Below are 15,300 nucleotides of genomic sequence, written 5' to 3' on the forward strand. Positions count from 1 at the left end.
CAAACTCTGTGAAATATTTGAAGAGATTTATTCTGATCCAAATATGAGTGACCAATGGCCCAGGACACAGCCCCAGGGGATTCTGAGAACATTCCCAAGCTGGTTGGGTCACAGTTTGGTTTTTGACATTTTAGGGAGACAAAACATCAATGAATATGTGTAAGATGTACATTGGTTCAGTCTGGAAAGGTGGGACAACTGAAATAACGTCGTGAGGTTGGGGGAGGGGTGCTTCCAGGTCACAGGCAGATTGAAAGATTTTCTCATTGGCAATTAGTTGGCAGAGTTATTATCTAAAGACCTGGAGCCAATAGAAAGGAATGTGTCAGTTAAGGGGTTGTGGAGACTTTGGTTTCATCATGCATGTGAAGCCTCCAAGTAGCAGGCTTAGGAGTTTTGTTTTGTTTATTTTTTTTTGAGATGGAGTTTCATGCTTGTCACCCAGGCTGGAGTGCAATGTCGCAATCTCAGCTCAGTGCAACCTCCGCCTCCCAGGTTCAAGCAATTCTCCTGCCTCAGCCTCCCAAGTAGCTGGGATTACAGGCGCCCACCACCATGCCCAGCTAATTTTTTGTATTTTTAGTAGAGACGAGGTTTCATCATGTTGGCCAGGCTGGTCTCGAACTCCTGACCTCAGGCGATCCACCCGCCTCGGCTTCCCAAAGTGCTGGAATTACAGGTGTGAGCCACCACGCACGGCCTCAGAGCTCTTAACAGACCTAAAAAAGGTGCCAGATTCTTAGTAAATTATCTCCTGGATCAAGAAGAACACCTGAATAGAAAAGGGGATTCTCAACAGAATGTAGACTTCCCCACAGGAGACAGCTTTGCAGGGCCATTTCCAAATATGTCAAATAAATATACTTTGGGCCAGGCACGGTTGCTCACGCTTGCAATCCCAGCATAATGGGGGGCCAAGGCAGGAGGATAGCTTGAGGCCAGTTTGAGACCATCCTGAGAAATATAATGAGACCCTGCCTACAAAAATTTAAAAATTGGCTGGGCATGGTGGCGCATCCCTGTAGTCCCAGCTCCTCAAGGGGGTTGAAGTGGGAGGACTGCTTGAGCCCAGGAGGTTGAGGGTGATCATCCCACCACTGCACTCCAGCCAGGGAGACAGAGCAAGATCCTATCTCAAAAAAAAAAAAAAGAAAAAGAAAAAGAAAAAGAAATATACTTTGATTTCTCTCAGGGCCTGCTATCTGTCATGTGATGCTATACTAGAGTCAGGCTGGAGTTTGGTGTCATATGGCAAAAAGTCTGTTTCTTCCTCAGTCGTAAGATCTCTGTTTCAATGTTAGTTCTGGTCAGCTGTGCCTAAATTCCAACAGGAGGAGGGATTATATATAGTGAGGCATTTCCACCCCCACTGTCATGGCCTAAACTAGTTTTTCAGGTGAACTTTGTAATGCCCTTGGCCAAGAGGAAGGGTCCATTCAGTTGGTTGGGGGGCTTAGAATTTTATTTTATTTTCTTAACTTTTTAAATTGTATTATTATTCTTTAAACTTATACAGATGAAGTCTCACTATGTTGCTCAGGCTGGTCTCAAACTCCTGAGCTCCTGTGATCCTTCCACCTCAGCCTCCCAAACTGTTAGGATTACAGGCATGCGCCAGCACACCTGGCCGAAAATTTTATTTTTGGCTTACAGTCCTGAAATGTTCTTTTATATTTGTTTGCATTGCCTGTGCTTTTAGTTACTGGTATAGCTTGTGTAAAATTGTACCCTTGCTAAAAGAAATAGAAAAATCAAATCATTTATTAAAATCTTTGGCGAGAGAGACAAGGTCTTGCTCTGTTGCCCAGGCTGGAGTGCAGTAGCCCTGTTATAACTCACTGCAGCCTCGAACTCCTTGGCTCAAGTGATCCTTCGCCTCAGCCTCCCAAGTAGCTGAGATTACAGCTGCCGGCCACCACACCTGGTTAATTTTTTTTTTTTTTTAAAGATTGAGGGTGATGGCCATGTTCTCACTATATTGCCCAGGTTAGTCTTGAACTCAAGCAATCCTCTCACCTCAGCCTCCCAAAGTGCTGGGATTACAGGCATGAGCCACCGCACCTGGCTCATTAAAATACTTAACAGAGATGCTAGCAGTTGACAAAAATAATTCCATTCTTATCAAGGATCTTCATCTGTTTCTCAACAGAAGTGATATGTGGTCTTCTGCCAGTCATTTCCCCTTTGTATGCCTCAGCTTTATACAAAAATAATCTCTAAAATATGAGATTAGACTTGATTTCTTTTTTCTTTTTCTTTTTTTTTGAGATGGAGTTTTCACCCTTATTGCCCAGGCTGGAGTGGAATGGTGTGATCTTGGCTCATTGCAACCTCTGCCTCCTAGGTTCAAGCGACTCCCCTGCCTCAGCCTCCCAAGTGCTGGGATTACAGGCGTGAGCCACCGCACCGGCCAACTTGTTCAATTTTTTAATCATGAGCACGTATTCATTTTTACATACATTAAAAAAATTATGTAAAAATGTAATTACAAATAAATAAGACAACCCAATAGAATAATTGGCAAAACACTGAACATACTTTACAAAAGAGAATATCTGAAAGATATGAAAGTGCTCATTCTCATTAGTCATCAGGGAAATGAAAACTTAAACCACAATGAAATAGTATCCAGACACCCACTAGAATGGCTAGAATGAAACACCACCAAGGGTTGGCCAAACGCGGAACAACCGAACTTCCGCACACTGCTGGTGAGAGTGTAATTGTTTAACTGCCCTGGACAACTCACAGGAGGAGCTGCTCAAACTGAACATGCACATGCTATGCTCACCAAGAGACTTCTACTAGAATGTTCATTCATACAGTACCATCCATAATAGCCCCAAACTTGAAACAAGCTAAATGTCCATGAACAGAATGAATAAATTGTGGCATATTCGTGCAATGAAATACTATGCCACAACGACAATACACATACATGCGACACCCAACAACATGAATCAATCTCACAAATATAATTGGTACCCGTGGGCTGGGAGAGATCCTCAAACACCAATGGGACCTCAACCCCAGCTGGCGTCCAGGCTCTTGACACTGTCGTGAGAAGGAATTTAAGGATAAGTCAGAAAATAGTGAAAGCACAGTGATTTATTGCAAAGGGAAAAGTACACCCTCAAGAGAATGTGGGCGGACTCAAAAGTCACGTGTAAGGGGGTCTGAGGTTGCTACCTCTATGGCTTTCTTTAACCAAGGGGTGGGATATTCATGAACATTCCTGGGAAAAGGTGGAGATTTCTTGGAACTGTGGTGCCACCCATTTTTACACCAAATCTGGGTGTTCTTGGAACTGTCGAGACACGGGTGGGTGTGTGTTTAGGACATTAATGAGTGTATATTGAGGTCCTAGGAGAAACCTGGTCACATCCAGCGCCATGTTGGGTCCAGTTGGTCTTAGCCAGCTTGACCCACATCCTGGTTTTCAGGGTCTTATAAGTCCATAGCCTCCAGTCATGTGAAACTACTGCCCGGAATTTAATTCTCCTGTGGCCACCCTGTATTATTCTTGTCTCATAATGTTGAGTAAAAGCAGGAAGACACAAAAGAGTACATACAATATAATAAAAAGAGGCAAAACTGATCTTCGGTGTAGGAAGACAGGGCAAGGCAGTGATTCTCACTGAAGGGAAGGGAGTGTGGGGGGCAGGGTGCTAGTAATATTCAATCTCTTGGTCTGGGTGCTGGTTATACGGATGTTCATTAGGTAAAAATTCATTCAGTTATGTACACTTTTTTGTATTCTTTTTTTTTTTTTTTTTTTTTTGAGACAGAGTTTCACTCTTGTTGCCCAGGCTGGAGTGCAATGGTGTGATCTCAGCTCACCGCAACCTCCACCTCCCAGGTTTAAGCAATTCTCCTGCCTCAGCCTCCCTAGTAGCTGGGATTACAGGCAAGTGCCACCACGCCCAGCTAATTTTGTATTTTTAGTAGAGACAGGGTATCTCCATGTTGGTCAGGCTGGTCTCAAACTCCCAACCCTGTCAGGTGATCCGCCCACCTTGGCCTCCCAAAGTGCTGAGATTACAGGCATGAGCCACTGCGCCCGGCTGGTGTCTTCTCTATTTCAAGTAGATGCTGGCAGGGAGAGAGAGGAACTTGCAAAGGTTATGCAGTGGAAAATCAGAGACTTGTTCCGGACGGGTGTTTGGGTTCTTATTTTTCCCACCGAGTTTGTGGTGTTGAGTTCAACAGCCACGCTAGGAAAGCCAGAAGACCGAAATTCCACAACCTGTGGTAGATGTTTAAACCCGAAGGGGGTGACGTGTCCCTGAATTCCTTTTCTGCAGGCCACCTCACCTCCGCTGTGGGTGGAGCAGGTCTGGAATTGGAGGGAGGGTGCTTGGCAAAGCCTTGTGTGGCCACTCATTGAGTACCAAGCGTGACCAAGGTAGTCCATGCTCATTCTCTCGTGGCTGTTAGCACTTGACTCAGAAAGTGTTTTCCTCCCTGGTCCCCCGTGTAAAATTTCTCCCTCCCTTGCATTCCTGCAACATATTTCATTTCCCTTCCCTGGTTTACTCCTTGCCACGTCTCACGTGTCACCTGTATCCTTCACTTACCCCGTTGACTATTCCTCATCGGAATGCAAGCCTCACAAAAGGCAAGGGGTTTTGTTGGTGTTGTTCACTGTGTCCCCACTGCCTGTCCAAAAGTAGGCACTCATGTGAATAGCCACTGCACGCCAGCCTGGGCAACATAGTGAGACCCTGCCTCTAAAAAGAAGTAGTCATCTGGCCAGGTACGGTGGCTGAGGTCTGTAATCCCAGCACTTTTAAGAGGCTGAGGCGGGCAGATCACCTGAGGTCAGGAGTTCGAGACCAGCCTGTCCAATATGGTGAAACCCCGTCTCTACTAAAAATACAAAAATAGCCGGGCGTGGTGGCAGGCACCTGTAATCCCAGCTACCCAGGAAGCTGAGGCAGAAGAATGGCTCTGTGCCCAGGAGGCAGAGGTTACAGTGAGCCGAGATTGTGCCTCTACACTCCAGCCTGGGTGACAGAGCAAGACTCTGTCTCCAATAAATAAATAATAAAAACTTTTGAAAAAGTAATCATTCACTAGATCTGCACTGAATGAATGAGTGAACTCACTATGATTGGTCCCTTTTCTAGACAAACAGGACCAGAGAGGTTGAGCAGTGTGCTCCCGGTCACACAGTAAAGAGGTGGAGAGCCAGGATGCCGCCCCAAATGTGCCTTGAACTTCTTAGCTGCTGTTATACCGCCTCGTAGACTCACTTCATCCTCACCACCCCGTGAAATCTCTTTGTACAGCTGCAGAAACTGAGAGTCAGATGTAAGCCATTGACCAAATGAAGTACAGGAGCAGAGCCAGCTGGCAGGTGAGCAACACTGGGCTGTGAAAGCTCTGCCATTTCGGCTGCGCCACACCCCTCTCGAAAGAGCCCACAATCCTAGCTCTGTGCCAAGCCAGCCTCCTCGAGGGTTTGTGTTAGGCACGGGTCTCCTGAAGTGGTTACCATGACCACAACCACCGAGTCCTTCAGAAGCAAGCCCCTGCCCATTTGTCCTCAGGCTACAATAACCCAGTCCTTGTCTTGTCTACCTTCTCCCTTCGATCCTGGTTTTAAACTCATATTTATTCATTCAACAAGTGTGCCTGGTACCATGCTAAGTGTTGCAGACACATGAGTGAGCAAAACTAGGCAAAGCTCCTGCCTGTTATGGAGCTTAGAGTCCATTTTCACAAATGCATAATTGCAAACATGTGTTTCTGTGGAGGAAGATGATATTATTTGCTGAGATGATACACCCAGGACTCTGACTTGGTCTGGAGGTCACATGCAGGGATTCCTTTAGGATGTGACATGTGAAAGACATGGATATTTGTTGAGCAAAGGAGCCTGAGGTCAAAGGAAGTGGGTTCTGGGCAAAGGGACACGCAGGAAGGTCCTACAGTAGAAAGGAGCATGGATTCTTTAAGGCCCTGCGAGGGTCAGTGTCTGGAGGACAAGGGGAAGCGGCTCGAGACCACACAGAAAGCTTGGAAGGGCCAGGTCATGCTGGGCCCTAGCAACAGGTGAAGGACGCTGGCATATGTGAGGGGCAGAGGAAAGCCACTGAAGGACTGGAGCACATTTGTGGTTTTTAAAGGTCACTCCAGGCCAGGCACAGAAGCTCACACCTGTAATCCCAGCATTTTGGGACGCTGAGCGGGGAGGATTACCTGAGCCCAGAAGTTTGAGACCAGCCTGGGCAACATAGTGAGTCCCCATCTCAACAAAAAATACAAAAATTAGCCAGTTAAGGTGGCACACACCTGTAGTGCCAGCTACTCAGGAGGCTGAGGTGGAAGGATCGCTTGAGCCCAGGAGGTCAAGGCTGCAGTGAGCCGTGATCACACCACTGCACTCCAGCCTAAGTGACAGAGCAAGACCCTCTCTTAAAAAAAAAATTAAAAATTAAAAAAGGGGGGAGGTGCGCAGTGGCTCACACCTGTAATCCCAGCACTTTGGGAGGCCGAGGTGGGCAGATCACAAAGTCAAGAGATCGAGACCATCCTGGCCAACATGGTAAAACCTTGTCTGTACTAAAAATACAAAAATTAGTTGGGTGTGGTGGCGCACACCTGTAGTCCCAGCTACTCAGGAGGCTGAGGCAGAAGAATCGTTTGAACCCAGGAGGCGGAGGTTGCAGTGAGCCAAGATCATGCCACTGCACTCCAGCCTGGTGACAGAGCGAGACTCCATCCAAAAAAAAAAAAAAAGCCAGGCGTGGTGGCTCACACCTATAATCCCAGAGCTTTGGGAGGCTGAGGCAGGTGGATCAACTGCGGCCAGGAGTTTGAGACCAGCCTGGCCAACACAGTGAAACCTTGTCTCTACTAAAGAAAAACAAATACAAAAAAATAGCTGGGCATGGTGGCGTGCACCTATAATCCCAGCTACTCAGAAGACTGAGGCATGAGAATCACTTGAACCCAAGAGATGGAGGTTGCAGTGAGCAGAGATTGTGCCACTGCACTCCAGCCTGGGCAACAGAGCAAGACTCTGTGAAAGAAAGAAAGAAAGAAAAAGAGAGAAAGAACGAGAGAGAGAGAAAGAGGAGGAGATAAGGAGAGGAGAGAGAGAAAAGGGGAGGGGAGGGGAGGAGGGGGAGAGGAGAAAACAGAGCCCTCCAGCTGCTTTGCGGAGGACAGATTAGAAAAGGGCAAAGACAGGCCGGGCGCAGTGGCTCACGCCTGTAATCGCAGCACTTTGGGAGGCCGAGGCGGTTGGATCACGAGGTCAGGAGATCGAGACCATCCTGGCGAACATGGTGAAACCCTGTCTGTACTAAAAATACAAAAAAAAAATTAGCCGGGCGTGGTGGCAGGCGCCTGTAGTCCCAGCTACTCAGGAGGCTGAGGCAGGAGAATGGCGTGAACCCGGGAGGCGGAGCTTGCAGTGAGCCGAGATCGCGCCACTGCACTCTAGCCTGGGCGACAGAGCGAAACTCTGTCTCAAAAAAAAAAAAAAAGGGCAAAGACAGATACAGGGAAATGTCAACTAATAAATGTAGGTGTAGCAATAGAATTAGAAAACTCAGCCAGGCACAGTGGCTCACACCTGTAATCCCAGCACTTTAGGAGGCCGAGGCGGTTGGATCACTTGAGGTCAGGAGTTCGAGACCAGCCTGGCCAACATGGTGAAACCCTGACTCTACCAAAAATACAAAAAAAATTAGCCAGGCATGATGCACATGCCTGTAATCCCAGCTACCTGGGAGACTGAGGCAGGAGAATCACTTGAACATGGGAGGCGGAGGTTGCAGTGAGCTGAGATTGCGCCACTGGACTCCAGCCTGGACAAAAGAGTAAGACTCTGTCTTAATAAGAAGAAGAAGGAGAAGAAGAAAACTCAACATTTGGGGACCACTATAGACTTATCATTAATGGATGCTAAACCACTAGCTGAAAGTTCATTGAGTTTGTTGAAAGATAGGGTATCTAAATAGTCTCAAAGTATCTTCGCCACAAATTTCTGATTACTTACAAAGGAAAAAAGGTACCTTTACAATGGAGAAATATATCACCATTGGTCAAGCATAGTATCACCAATAATGAGACAAATAGATAATATGTGCCTCCTGATATGAAGCACTAAGAAGATCACAACTTCACTATGAATTGCTGTTGCTAAACTGTGTTACCTGCCTCTAATAATAAGGGAACAATCAGGAAAATCTAAACTGAGGGACATCCTATGGAACAACTGGCCTGCACTCTTAATAAATATCAGTGTCTTAAAGGACAAGAAAAGCTGAGGAACTGTTCCAGAGTAAAGGAGACTGACTAGGCAGACAGAGGAAGGGGCCACAAGCCAAGCAATGCGGGTGGCCTCTAGAAGCCAGAGAAGACAAACAATTCTCCCCTAGAGCCTCTGAAAGGAACACAGCCCTGCTGACACCTCAATTTTAGGACTTGACCTCCAGAACTGTAAGATAATAAATTATGGTTTTCTTTTCTTTTTTTTTTTTTCGAGACGAAGTATCGCTCTGTCGCCCAGGCTGGAGTGCAGTGGCGCAATTTCAGCTTACTGCAACCTCTGCCTCCCAGATTCAAGCAATTCTCCTGTCTCCACCTCCTGAGTAGTTGGAATTACAGGTGTACCACCATGCCTGGCTAATTTTCGTATTTTTAGTAGAGACAGGGTTTCACCATGTTGGCCAGGCTGGTCTTGAACTCCTGACCTCAGGTGATCCACCCGCCTCGGCCTCCCAGAGTGCTGGGATTACAGGCATGAGCCACCACACCTGGCCAATTGTGTTGTTTTTAAGCCAGTAAGTTTGTGGTGATTTGTTACAAACAAAGGAAAAATAGGCATGGTAGTCAAACACACACAGAACTGGTGCTAATCCATATCACCTGCTATTTTGTATAGTTTTATTTTGGACTCATCCTCTATTCAAAGTATTTCTTTGTTTGTTTCTTGAGACAGGGTCTCCCTCTGTCACCCAGGCTGGAGTGCAGCGGCACAATATTGGCTCACTGCAACCTTGACCTCCCATGCTCAAGCAATCCTCTAACCTCAGGCTTCCAAGTAGCCAGGACTACAGGCATGCGCCACCACACCCAGCTAATTTTTTGTATTTTTGGTAGAGACAGGGTTTCACCATGTTGCCCATGCTGGTCTCAAACTCCTGAGCTCAGGTGATCTGCCTCGGCCTCCCAAAGTGCTGGGATTATAGGCTTGAGCCATCACGCCCAACCTATTCAAAGTATTTTTTTTTGAGACAGAGTCTCGCTCTGTCGCCCAGACTGGAATGCAATGGCAGGATCTCAGCGCACTGCAACCTCCACCTCCCGGGTTCAAGAAATTCTCCAGCCTCAGATTCCCAAGTAGCTGAGATTTCAGGCATGTGCCACCACGCTTGACTAATTTTTGTATTTTTAGTAGAGATTAGGTTTCACCATGATGGCCAGGCTGGTCTCAAACTCCTGACCTCAGATGATCCACCCGCCTTGGCTTCCCAAAGTGCTGAGATTACAGGCATGAGGCCCCACACTTGGTCTCAGAGTTTTTTTTTTTTTTTTTTTTGAGACAGAGTCTTGCTCTGTTGCCTAGGCTGGAGTGCAATGGCACGATCTCGGCTCACTGCAACCTCCGCCTCCCAGGTTCAAGTGATTCTCCTGCCTCAGCCTACCGAGTAGCCAGGATTATAGGCACGCGCCACCATGCCCAGCTAATGTTTTGTATCTTTAGTAGAGATGGGGTTTCACCATGTTGGCCAGGCTGGTCTCGAACTCCTGACCTTGTGATCCGCCCACGTTGCCCTCCCAAAGTGCTGGGATTAAAGGCGTGAGCCACGGTGCCCGGCCAGAATATTTTTGAATATTGATTTAGCCATCCAATAACTTTACTGCTTCTCCTACCTCCTTCCCGTGTCCTTTGTACAATGTCATGAGATATGTCAGCAGAGGCTCCATCCTGGATATCTGTAGCTTTTCCCTGCCTATCCAGAAACGACCCTCCTTGTTCTGGCCAGACCACCTCAGTTTCCTCAGAAGAGCCTCTGTTCCCTTGCTCTCCACTCAAGTAGTATGACTGGGGCTGACCCCTACTCCTGTGCAGATCTGATCAATCCAGTTATTCCAACAACCTGGCCTCAGAGATTGGTTCCAGGGGATGAACACACAGGTGCATCAGTCCATTCAAAACAAATCCTGGGGCTTTTGCTGAAAGTATTGAAAGAGAAGATCCTTTTTTCCATGGGGCTGCTAAGCTGAGACAATATAAGCCTAGAGCTCTTGGAGGACACTCTGTAAAAAGAACCTAATCTGAGGCCAGGCGTGGTGGCTCACGTCTGTAATCCCAGCACTTTGGGAGGCCAAGGTAGGTGGATCACTTGAGGCCAGCAGTTTGAGACCAGCCTGGCCAACATGGTGAAACCCCCATCTCTACTAAAAATACAAAAATTAGACAGGCGTGGCAGTGCACACCTGCATTCCCAGCTACTTGGGAGGCTAAGGTGAGAGAATTGCTTGAATTTGGGAGGTGGAGGTTGCTGAGATTGCGTCACTGCACTCTAGCCTGGGTGACAGAGTGAGACGATTTAAAAAAAAAAAAAGAGCCTAATCTGAGACTGAAGCCAACTCAAAGGAGCAGTGAAGAGTGGGAGAGACCAAGTTCTGATGACATCACTTGTGCCCCTGGATCCTGCTGAGCCAATCCCAGAGCCTTTTATGTCTGCCAACATATTCCTTTTTTTTTTTTGGGGACGAAGTCTCACTCCGTCGACAGGCTGGAGTGCAGTGGCGCGATCTCGGCTCACTGCAACCTCTGCCTCCCAGGTTCAAGCGATTCTCCTGCCTCAAGCCTCCCGAGTAGCTGGGATTACAGGCACCTGCCACCATGCCCAGCTAATCTTTGTATTTTTAGTAGAGACCAGGTTTCACCATGTTGGCCAGGATGGTCTCAATCTCTTGACCTCGTGATCCGCCCGCCTCGACCTCCCAAAGTGCTGGGATTACGGGCGCCAGCCACCGCGCCCGGCCCCCTCTCTTTTAAAAACCAGTTTGAATTGAGTTTCCATCACTAGTAACTGAAAGAATACTGGGAAATATACCTTCCAGGCCCAGATACATATTTCCACCATATTTCCTTGATTTACACATTTATACATTTCACATCAAGAAATAAGGTTAACCTAGTGTGACTTGGTCTTTGTCACTGTCGTTTCATCTTTGGAGAGGTCACAAATTTTTTTTGTTAAGTCATCTGTCCTGAAGATTTTCCAGGCCCAATGTCAAGTTCACTGATCTGTGGTTTGCAGAACTCACTTTCTTCCTCTTTTAAAAAATGGTCATGTCATCTGCCTCTCTCTAACCTTTTGACAAGGTCAGAAAACCTTCTACGAAGTCAGGAGAGGGTCTGCATGATATTCCCCTAAAACAGAATCTGACTCTAAATGAGTCACCTTTTTACAATTCTCCCAAACAGCTGGTAATGCAAGGGCAGGTCAGGATGGCACAAGTCGGTGCCTTGTGCTAGGTTCACTTGCTGACCCAGGGAAGGAAAGCCACAGCATCCATCCTCCTCCATTCTCATGAATTCTACAAGATGGCACTTGCATCCTGCTGGACTCACGGCAGAACCCTGCAGAGACCAAAAGCGTACCCACTCGCCTGTAGCAACCACGTAAAGGAATGAGGGGTATTGGACACAAACTGAATTCACACCAAGCTGGAGACACCCTGAGTTCCAGCTTCACATGCATGGTGGCCACACCCAGTTGGTCAAACAAATCTGGAATGAACTAGAAGGAGCTATGGTGCTGAAGGCTCCATAACCCTCACGGCACTGCAGCTCCCAGCTTTTTTCCCTTAAACTTTTCCAAGGAGTCTACAGTTCAAGTCTACATCTTTCCAAGGACTGCCACTTCTGCTTGGGGTGTGGGACAGGTACTTGATCATCGATCCATATGTCATCTTTTCTCTTAAGTGATAGAACTTGTTTCTCCTGCATAACTCCCGTAATTTCAGAAAACCCACCGTTTTCTAAAATTGACATTCAGCCCTATTTCCGATATCACTGCATTTCTTTAGAGACAGGGCTTGATCATTTAAGGAGCTACCAGAAGGAGCATTATAGCACTGGAATGTAGTTGTACAAGTATCTTCAGAAAATTTGAGGTGTCAGTCAATACTCCAGAACCAGATTCTCCACTTTGCTAGGTGCTGGAGTCGAGTTTGACATAACCCCCAAATTACTAGGGAGGGGCTGTCAGTTTATGTTTCTATACTTCCTCTACAACTAAAAAGGCGTCCAAAGGCAGCACTTCTATTTTAAAAACTTTTTTTCTTTTAATTGAGGAGACATAGAAGAAACTGAATGGCCTGAACGTTGTGTTTACTGTATTTGCTGAAAAGATGCCGACTGGCCTAGAATTTATGGAGCAGCTGAGATGGAATCTACCAGTCTCAAAGATGCCCCGTTTTAAAAAGTAAATTGGCCTCTGATTGCTCTTCTATACCAAGTATCCAAGCCGGACATTTTTCTTTTTTAAATCTCTTTTGAAAAATTTTTATACCATTTATTTATTATTATTATTTTTAGCTCCTGCTCAAAGCCTAGCTGGACTAATTTTAATGGTATGTTGGTTAATAACATGCCTTCACCGTAACTAGGGGATAGGGCGGGTAACTGACACGCCTGTTTTAAAGGTAGGGAAACCCAGGGCCAGGAAACAACTAGAATCCGACGGTATTTCCTAGCTCCCTGATGGCGCTTCCCATGCCCCCAACTAAATCATGAAATAACCCACTCACCTGTTTGCACCGGGCCTGCCCCACCCACTCCTCCCAGAGTCGGAGAACACCCAGCCTCTAAGCAGAGCCAGCAAGGGGGCGCCGGGCGTCCCCGGGTGCTCTCCCACCGAGCGTGGGCAGGCCTCGGGCCCCTCAGGCTCCGCCCTGTCACGTGACACCAAGCGCTGGCCGACCCCGCCCCCCGCGAGGGGAGGGCCGTCTCGCGCCTGCGCAGAAGGGGCTGGAGGCGGGTGCGTCCGGTTGACTGACAGCTCGCGCCGCGGCGCCGGGAAAGGACCCGGCTGCTCGCGGGCGGCGCAGTCGCCGCATCCGCGGAGTCCGACGGCGCCGGTTCGCTGCCCGGTCCGCCCGCGGTGAGAGGTGCGGTGGGGTGGCCTCAGGCCGGCCTGACAGGCTCATGAGGGGAAGGATGACCCGGGAGGGACGGGAGGGACCCGGGATGGGGGTCTGCGAGGGGTGACAGCTGGGAGCGCCGTGGGGCGAGGGGCGCGGGGAGGGAGGAGGGGTGCGGGGAGGGAGGAGGGGTCCGCGGGGCGGGCGGGGGCGGGGCCTCGCGGGCCGAGGGCTCAGGCCAGGGTTCTCCGCGGGCTCCTCGCCTGCTGGGAGGCAAAGGGAATAGGGGGAGGTCGCCGGGAGCCCACGGGCGGAGGGGCAGTGCGGACGCCCGTGAATGAGTGCAACCCGGGCCGCTGCCTGGAGGAGGCGCCCCCAACCCCGGGGCAGATGGTGGCAGCAGGTGGCTTTGGGGTAGAGGTGGTGTCCCAGTCTTGGGGGAAGAAGAAACCCCGGACTCCTGCAAGGGCATTCTGGGGAGAGGGTGCAAGGACCCGGGGGGAAAGACATTGGCGAGTCATGCGTGTGTGCGGGGTGTGAAGTTGCTGCCTCACCGCTCCCGGGGCTAGCAGGGTGGGGGTGAGAGAAAGGGGCTTCCTGGCCTGGGTGACCACCCCTGTCCATTCTGCGTCTTCCCTCTGCTCTTGATGGGCCAGTGAGCAAAGGGGAGGATTGCAGGGAGGATAGCAATGGAAATGCGGTTTTAGCAGCTCAGTTTAGGACCGCTGGATCAGATAGAATTGAATCCGTTTAGAGGATCTTGGAAAGGACAGAATTGAGTGTTCTGGAGCTGGGTGCGTGCCCCCCACCCCCGCCCTTGTCCTGGGTTTGTGCTTCCCTGGGTTGCAGGTTGATTAGACTTGGGAAGATGAAAAGGGGAAGAGGAAAAAAAGACTTTGCAGGGGCACTAGCCAGGTCCTCTTCCTCTCTAGGTAGGGGCCAGGCATGAGTCCCAGCCTCCAGATTGAGCAGGAACAGCCTCTGAGCTGGCACAGGTGAGGCGCCCCTGACGTGGAGGTAGTGGCTGTGGTGAGTCAGTGTTAGAGGCAGGCTGACAGCTGTCAGGACCGAGGCTGCTTTAGCCAGGCTGCGACTTGATGTTGATGTTTCAGATTCATTTCCTTAGAGGCAACCCCCTCCCTCAGCCTAAAAGCAGGGCAGAGAGATGCTTAACACCGAATCGTGCAAAGGAAAAAGGTTTGGGTAATATTGCATGTGAGCGTTCCTTCCTGTCTTTCCCCCATTTCTCCTGGGAAGCGTATGTTCTCCATTGTTCAGTGTCTCTCTTTGGCTGTCACTTGTTTTTATTTCCACTTTGTTCAGAAATAGGACTGCTTACGCCTTTGAAGCACAGGACGAAAGGCTATTGAAATTGGCTCGCAATGAAAAAGTTGACTCATGAGATTTTTTTTTCCATTAAAGAGATGAAGATGGCGTGGGACTCACATGTAGGCAGCGTTTGCGATCAGATCATCACCAGCCTCTCTGTGTTACATTCTGACGTTTCTGGCCCTATTTGCCTTTTGTATGGGACGTGTCAGTTAGTGTGAAGGTTGGTTTGCATTATTTGAGATGTAACAGCCAAAGGCAATGAGAAGCCACTAGGTGACTGAGTAAATCACAAGCCTTAAATAATCTGCTGCCAAATCCCAGAAAGTGGTCGATTTCCATAGATATTGAATGCGGCTCTCTTTTCACGACAATAACTGCTTCTTCAAAGGTGAATTGCTTTATAGTAGTCCCAGTGGCTCTGAGGAGCATCTTTTAGGACAGTCCCCAGGAAGGGGTGGGATGAGTCATGCTGTGTGCTTCTCTCTCCTCCCACCTCCTCCCTCCTTTCTCTCATAAAGCAAAAGTAATCAGGTTAAAAGAAACACCAAAAGCAGCCTGGGGCAGTTTTTAAAAAAAAGTCCTGAGAAGTCAACCAGCAGCAGGAAAGACATGCAAAGGCAGGAGTAAAAACCCTATTGCCCGTAATAACCCTCACTTTAATACTTCCCAAGGGTTTTCCCACGCAGACTCTTGGCTGATCTTCATTATAAGCTTGGCAATCATGATGGGTTTGTTATCGTTCCCATGTCATAGATGAGGAAACTGAGGCTGAGTGACTTGCCCAGGGTCTCTTTGCTACTGGGGGCACAGTGAAGTGTTTAACCCAACCATTTGACGCTGGATATAGCA

General features: G+C 48.5%; 2 protein-coding genes across 6 annotated transcripts in view; one reads left to right on the top strand and one right to left on the bottom strand.

The window, feature by feature from the left end:
* The window catches only part of ZDHHC7 (zDHHC palmitoyltransferase 7), a 53,322-nt gene extending 40,370 nt beyond the window's left edge, over positions 1-12,952 (bottom strand). The window contains exon 1 of one of the 2 annotated variants that reach the window (XM_031002936.3): positions 12,787-12,952. The gene's annotated coding sequence lies outside the window, so the exon portion shown is untranslated. The remainder of the gene's footprint in view (positions 1-12,786) is intronic. The other variant, XM_063700372.1, reaches the window with a different exon arrangement.
* Positions 12,953-13,013: 61 nt separating this feature from the next.
* The window catches only part of KIAA0513 (KIAA0513 ortholog), a 63,284-nt gene continuing 60,997 nt past the window's right edge, over positions 13,014-15,300 (top strand). For 2 of the 4 annotated variants that reach the window (XR_010131608.1, XM_004058082.5), the window contains exon 1: positions 13,020-13,146. The gene's annotated coding sequence lies outside the window, so the exon portion shown is untranslated. Of the gene's footprint in view, positions 13,147-15,300 lie in introns of all 4 variants that reach the window. The other 2 variants (XM_004058081.5, XM_063700375.1) reach the window with 2 other exon arrangements.

Source organism: Gorilla gorilla, chromosome 18, assembly GCF_029281585.2.
Source record: "Gorilla gorilla gorilla isolate KB3781 chromosome 18, NHGRI_mGorGor1-v2.1_pri, whole genome shotgun sequence".
NCBI lineage: Eukaryota > Metazoa > Chordata > Mammalia > Primates > Hominidae > Gorilla > Gorilla gorilla.